Source organism: Mus pahari, chromosome 10, assembly GCF_900095145.1.
Source record: "Mus pahari chromosome 10, PAHARI_EIJ_v1.1, whole genome shotgun sequence".
NCBI lineage: Eukaryota > Metazoa > Chordata > Mammalia > Rodentia > Muridae > Mus > Mus pahari.
Window position 1 is genome coordinate 96,330,607 of NC_034599.1, and position 7,507 is coordinate 96,338,113.

A 7,507-nucleotide genomic window follows, 5' to 3' on the forward strand; every position below is an offset into this window, starting at 1 on the left:
TTCTCTCTCTCTCTCTCTCTCTCTCTCTCTCTCTCTCTCTCTCTCTCTCTCTCTCTCTTAAAATACAGGTATGCTTAATATGGAAGGAACCAGTAGAGAGCATATGTATGCCCAAATCTTCCTGCTTTCCCACAGCCCAGGCCTGGGCTCACAGAGACTAACAAGTGTCAACTCCACATCCGACCTTCTAACCCCCCAAAAAAATCTGGAAGCATGTCCTGTCTTCCCCACAAGTGAGCTGTGCAGGGCCTCCTTGGGGAATGGTGGTGCTGTGGCAGGGCCATAGCAGGGCCAGGTCTCAGTTGGCTCCAGCCCGGGCCATGAGGTCTTCCAGAGCATTGTCCTGGTCATTGTTGTGTAATAGCAAAACTTCCTTAATATCTTTCAGTTCAAAACCCATTTACTTAAATTTGCTCATTAACTGAAGAAACTCCATCATCTTTTCTTCTGAACACTGGTGCATTTCCAGAGCCTCTTCCACTAAAAGAGGGCCAAAACCCTTCTCACAAAGCTGTCCATGTGCAAAGAGATAGTCAAGAATCTGCTCAATATTCTCTCCTTTCTTTTTCATGGCTCTCAGGACACAATTATATGAGTAACCCGTGTTGACTACTGTCTCTACACATTGCCGCTCACTCGGAGACAGTGCCTGCAGTTCCAAATAGGCCTGGGGACAGCTAGGCAAGTTGGGCACTTGTGACACTGAGAAATTTAGAGGGGTTACTGTGGGACATGTATTTGGAGGTGATGATTCTTCTGTACACACAGACACACTAGACAGGGAAGGCATCTGGGAGGATGTCAGTGTTGGCACCTCTGTGCCACTGTTCAAGTTCAAAGCTGAAAGCTCAAGAGTGTGGTCCCCATTGAGCTCACTGGCACTGCTTTGAGTGGAAGGCTTTAGGAGACTCCGGAAGGCGCCACTTCAGAGGCAGGATGTGCTATGGAAAGTGCTCTCAAGCTTGACTGTCTTCTGATCGCTGTCATCAGAGTCAAGTTTGGGGAAGGACAGAGATTTGATATTGCTTACTGTAGGAATAGGGGGGAGGGACACTTTAGAAGACAGCGACATCTTTTTACAGTTGCCCAACTGTGGTAAGGTTATAAAGCCATTGGGTTTATGAAGAGGCTTGAAGTCTAAAGTTGCCTGCTCCAAGGGTGCCAAGACCTCCTCATCCTGTAGCACAGTCCCCAAGCTTCCCCAGGGTGTGTTACTGTCCAATAACTGAGCCGTTATGGGTCCAGTGGTTCCTACCAGAATGTTTCTCAGCTCTTCCTTCTCATCAATGGTTTTTAACTCCAGATTATCAAATGGGTCCTCTTCACACTCGAAGTCAGCAGGATTGAAATCTGCCTTTTTGTGGGGGTGGGCTGAGAACTTTCTGCTTTGTGGTACTACTCCTGACCCGAGTTGGAGTGAGGATGCTGTTGTGCTGTAAGCTGGCAAGGATGGGGTTAATAGAAGGTGACATTGTGGCTGTATTGTGAGTCTTGGGGAAGCTCACTTTGCTGTCACCCTCTGGACCACTCTTGAAATTCACTTTAGCTTCTGCTTCCTTGGCCTTCCGCTCTGCTCCCCACTGAGCTTCTTGGATTAGTTTAATATCTTCAGCCCACTCAATGGTTTTCTTTTCCAAGGAGAAGTCATACTGCATCTCTCTGACAACCTGTAAGCAGTCAGGCAAGGAGAAGCCAATAGGCAGACCTACTTTCGCTGGTGTTTTGAATTTGTCTCCTATCTTAAATGGGACATCATCAAGGTAACTGAAAGTCCCATGAAAATCTGTACCCAACTTCTTAGAAGCCATTTAGAACCTGAATGCCACTGCTGTCCTGAAAGCTGAAAGGTGCTGGTGCTGCCCGGCCTCCCAGGCTCAGTCTCTGCTGGGCTCCTGCTGCCCCTAGGGAGAGCAAACACCACCTCTTCCAACTCAACCAGCCCCAACCCAGACCGTCACTGTAGCCACCACCAGTACCGCAGCCGCCATGTTGAAGGCCTACTTCCCTCCTCCCACGTTTCTCTCTTGCTGCTCTTCAGTACCTTCTTTCCTGTGCTGGTCTTGTGTGAGCTGGGTGTATCCTATGACTCATTCTATCAAATCTCTCTGTGGTTCATCACTTTGTCTGCCCCTCAATTAGACGTTACTTCCTCAATTAGACATTACTTTCAAACATAGCTGCTCCCGTCTACAAACTTACCTTACCTTCATTTTGAGTGATTAAATGTGTGCACTAAGATCTATATTCCAGCCAGATCACATAGACCTAGAAGGTCCTTGGATGTGATCCCTTGCAAGAGGAGCCATGTTGCTGGATTAAAATTCCTCTACAGGTGTATAACAACAACAACAGCAACAAACACAACTGCAGCTGCAGCAGCAGACCTGATTAGTATAAATTTATTCACACACTGCAACGACTGGGGTGGAAGTTTCTGCATATGTCAATTAATGCAGATTCATGTGGTGTTTTGCTGAAGCAAGGCCTGTGGGAGGACACGTGATGTTTGGAGAGAGTATAAATAGGACTCAGTGACAATGATGGTGCCCTTACATAGCTAGCTTTGCAATGCTTCATTGGTCTTGTGTCTTCATCTTCGTTCATCTTCCCTTTGTTGAGAGAGACACAGCAGAGAACTTCTCGTGATGTCCAGGCTGATCCTGGTCATTCCTCCCACTGACTCATGCTGATTCTCTGGAGGCCTGGCTCTTTCTGTTGGATTGAGCCACTGCTGTCGATTCGTGTTTGGTACCCTGACAGACACTACTGAACTGGACTGCTGGTATCCTGACAAACGAAGATTGGAATCACCCCCCCCCCCAGGGAACTACTTCTAAACAGGTCCACATCCCTTTGTCCTATTAACCTAGAAGGGGGATCGAAATGTTTGAGAACCCTTATTAAAAGTAGGTTTTTAAAAATAAAAAATAAAAAATCTAAGCCTACAGTTGTGGTCTAAAGTGAAGGTTTTGAGTATCAAGTTGCCAAAAGGTGTACTTCTGATGGTTAACTTAGATAGTCAACATAATTGGATTAACAGATACCTGAGGTACTGAGATACAAACACTTTTGGTTGTGTCTATGGGAACTTTTCAAGAGAGCATTGAGGAGAGAAGCTGCTGGATGTGGGCAGCTCGAAATTCAGGGTCCTAGAACAACTAAAAAGAAAAAAAGGAGGAGGAGGAAGAAAAGGAAGAAGAGGAGGAGGAAGAAGAGGAAGAGAAGGAAGAAAAGGGGGAAGAGGAAGAAGAGGAGGAAGAGGAGGAAGAGGAGGAGGAAGACAAGGAGATCAGTTGAGCATTGGCGTTTTCCCTCCACTGTTTTCTGGTCCACTGAGAAGCAAAATGGTGAGAGATCACAGGTGGAGTCACACCTTGCCTGTCATGGTAGACTCACACCCTCAAACTATGAATCAAAAGAAATTAATTTTCTCTCAAGTTGTTTTGTTGTCCGGCATTTGGTCATAGCAACAAGAAAAATAAGTAATACACTGGTTTAAAAACCATGTTGGACTAAGAAATCAATAACCCATGTCAACTTATCATTAATATCCCATTAAAGGGGTAATATATTATTTTAAAATAACTCCAAACTTATAAACATAAGGCATTCTTCACAAATGTCTCATACTTTTGTAACCAATGTATATAATAGCAATAATTATAATTAAAATATGCATATTGATTCATTTTCAAAAAACTGTTTCAAGTCATTATTTTTGGTTTGTATTATGAAAAGCTGCAAAATAAATGTTTGTTCTTATTTTGCCAGATCATAAATAATTTTCCCTCTTTATTTGCCATTTCCAAAATAGATACTTCACACAAGAGTGTAATACCAGGAAGGAGAAAAAAATCCCACTGACATTTTTAACTTTGTTTATTGAATATCTGGCCAACATTTCTTTTGAACTTCTCATCAGTCTGGGTTTTTAAACCCAGTGCTGAAGCACTTTCTGGCATGATTGAGCCTAATTTTATTTATATCTAGCTGAGATTGTTTTTGACATATATAAAATATTCAAAATATTCTCTTTTTTTTTTTGATTTTTTTGAGACAGGGTTTCTCTGTATAGCCCTGGCTGTCCTGGAACTCACTTTGTAGACCAGGCTGGCCTCGAACTCAGAAATCTGCCTGCCTCTGCCTCCTGAGTGCTGGGATTAAAGGCGTGTGCCACCATGCCTGGCTCAAAATATTCTTATTTCATATTCAGTTCAGACATTTAGGCCACAAGTGGACAATATTTTGCAAACTAATTTGGAAATCCTCAAATGTATCATATCAAAATATCATAGGACAGTATCTCCTATGCTACATGAGTTACTGAAACTGTAAACAGTACCTTCAATTTTTCTAACATTTAGATCAATTATTTATGATATTATGAAGAAGGGAATGTACTCTACAGAAATCTTCAGTTAAGAAGATTAATTTTGGCCGGGCAGTGGTGGTGCATGCCTTTAATCCCGGCACTTGGGAGGCAGAGGCAGGTGGATTTCTGAGTTCAAGGCCAGCCTGGTCTACAAAGTGAGTTCCAGGACAGCCAGGGTTAAACAGAGAATTCTCTCTCTCTCTCTCTCTCTCTCTCTCTCTCTCTCTCTCTCTCTCTCTCTCTCTCTCTTGTTTCAGGATAATAATTCTACTGCTTCTTATTGACCTATAATGAGATTCTTAGCAAGTTCGGCATTGGTTGAAAATATCTACAACTCTTGTCTCATTTGGTTTTGTTTATTTGTATCATTTGTATGTTGTAGTTTTTCAAGATAGGGTTTCTCTGTGTAGGCCTGGCTGTCCTGGAACTTACTCTGTAGACCAGGCTAGCCTCGAACTAACAGATCTGCCTACTGAGTGCTGGGATCAAACATTTCTCATACACAGGAATTTTGTTTTTGTATGCTGTAGCAAGTTTTAGTTGCTCTCATTATGACATTTGTACATAGCTTCCTCTAGTTTCTTTTTTTATTTTGTGTGTGTGTGTGTATGTTGTGTATGTATGTATGGTTTGTGTGTGTGTGTGTGTGTGTGTATAGTGTATTGTGTGTGTGTGTGTGTGTGTGTGTGTGTGTGTGTGTGTAGAACAGAGGTCAACATTGGATGTCTTCCATGATTAACTTTCATTTTACTTTTAAAACAGGTCTCTCACTGAACCTGAAGCTCACCCATTTGGCCAGACTGGCTGTCCTGCAAGCACCAGGAATCTACCTGTCTCCACCCCCTCTGAGCTGGGTGTACAGGCATCTGTAGACCACGCCCATCTTTTATGTGGGTGTTAGGATCAAACGCAGGTCCTCATGCTTGCGCAGCCAGCACCATACAGACCGAGCAGTCTCCCCCCCCCACCCCCAGTTTCTTTTTCTTTTGTTCTGGTGATAATACTCTTGTCCCCCTAGATTCTCATTCACACTCTCATTTTATACTTAAAGCTTTTTGCACTCATTCTCTCTTTAATTAACTACTGTGTGTGGTGTGTGTGAGAACATGTGTGGACTATGTACATCTGTGCAGTTACATGTGCCTGTGTGTGTCATTTGAAGTCAGAGAATGAGGTCAGGTGTCCTGCTGTCACTCTGCATCTTGAGATTTCAAGGCAGGGTCTCTCACTTAATCTGGAGCCAGGCTGGCTGAAAACAAGCTCCAGTGAGCCTCCTGTGTCTAAACCACCACAGTGAAGGATTGCCAGGCTCATGTGACCGCATTTGGCTTCCCCCCCCCCCCCCCAACCCCCCCCCCCGCACCCAGACAGGGTTTCTCTGTATAGCCCTGGTTGTCCTGTCCTGGAATTCACTTTGTAGACCAGGCTGGCCTCAAACTCAGAAATCTGCCTGCCTCTGCCTCCCAAGTGCCAGGATTAAAGGCATGTGCCACCACCGCCCGACCACACCTGGCTTTTTGATGTGGTTTCTCAAGCTTGCCCACACAGCAAGCTTATTATCCATTAAGCCATTTCCATGCTCCCTAATCTGTTACTTTCTAAACTAGGAAAATAGTTTCATTAGTAATTACAACTTATATGGGTCCCACTGTACCTATATTATCTGACTATAATATTGTACCATTATACTGCTGCATAAATATATAAATAAAATTCACGCTGAGTCAATCCATTAGCACTGACTAGAAACACAAAGTGCTTATGCATAATTATAGAAAACCCTGTGACACAAGGATACAATAAGTTACATAATGCAACAGTTAGAGCAAATTATAGTCCATAAAAAATTATAAAGTTGTGGGGTTTTGGTTAAAGTTGTGTTTTAAAACGAAAATATCGTATACTGTTTTGGTGTTTAAGTTGTGATATCGCTATTCCATCTTGGTGTGGAAAACAACATTCTTAGGAAAACAGTTCAGAAGCTTCTTCAAAGTTAGCCCTATGACAGAGAAATCTAACTACTGGGCACTCAGGCTAGTGGCCTCAAGGTATATGTTAATGCCAAGATCTGTACATGTATATTGATGGCATTTTTATTTATAATTTCCCCAAATTGAAACAATAAAACTGTATCATAATTGACAAATAATAAAAAATGATAGCATATCTAAATAATGAATTTCTGCTTACAATGAAAAGCAATAAACAATTTAGTAATTCCTCAAAATGGACACAGCTTGCCTAATTTTTCTAAGTGAGATAGAATTGATCCCAAAGGCTATGTATTGAATGTTCCCATTTGTATGACCTTCTGGGAAGCACAAAGCCGTAGGAGCAGAAAGCAGGTCAGTAGCTGTCTGAGTCTGGAGAGGAGGGATATGTTCACTATTGTGAGCTAAAGAAGGGGCTCCCAGGGCTGTCCTTTGTGATGCTGTAATAGTGGGTATATAACTCAAAATCTGTAGGAATTAGTACAATAAATAGCTTTACTGTATGAAAATGTCATGTGAGACTAGGTTATCAAGCAAACCCAGGGTAGGATGCAGACATCCAGCTCTATTTTAAATCAGTGGCATAGCTACATCCTATTTGACTTTACTGTTACTGTGATAAAATACTCTGATAAAAGCAATGTAAGTAAGCTGGGCGTGGTGGCACACGCCTTTAATCCCAGCACTTGGGAGGCAGAGGCAGGCGGATTTCTGAGTTCGAGGCCAGCCTGGTCTACAAAGTGAGTTCCAGNAGGCAGGCGGATTTCTGAGTTCGAGGCCAGCCTGGTCTACAAAGTGAGTTCCAGGACAGCCAGGGTTATACAGAGAAACCCTGTCTCAAAAAAAAAAAAAAAAAAAAAAAAAGAAAGAAAAGAAAAGAAAAAAGAAGCAATATAAGTGGTAAAAAGTTTGTATTGGCTAGTTGTTCTTTTTGTTTTGTTTTGTTTTGTTTTTTTTCTCACCTTGAGCCAAGATGGGTCATGAGGAGGAGGGGTCTCAGCAGAGAAAATGGTTCCATCACATTGACCTGCCTCCAGGTTCCTGCCGCAACTTCCCTCAATGATGGACTGTAATCTGTAAGGTGAAATAAATCCTTTCCTCCTTAAGTTGCTTTTGGTGATGGTGTTTATTACAGCAATAGAAA

The 7,507-nt window shown here is 42.6% G+C and overlaps 1 pseudogene; it reads right to left on the minus strand.

Moving 5' to 3' along the window:
- Positions 1–113: 113 nt before the first annotated feature.
- On the minus strand, positions 114–1,818 carry LOC110328142 (annotated as a pseudogene).
- Positions 1,819–7,507: the final 5,689 nt, after the last annotated feature.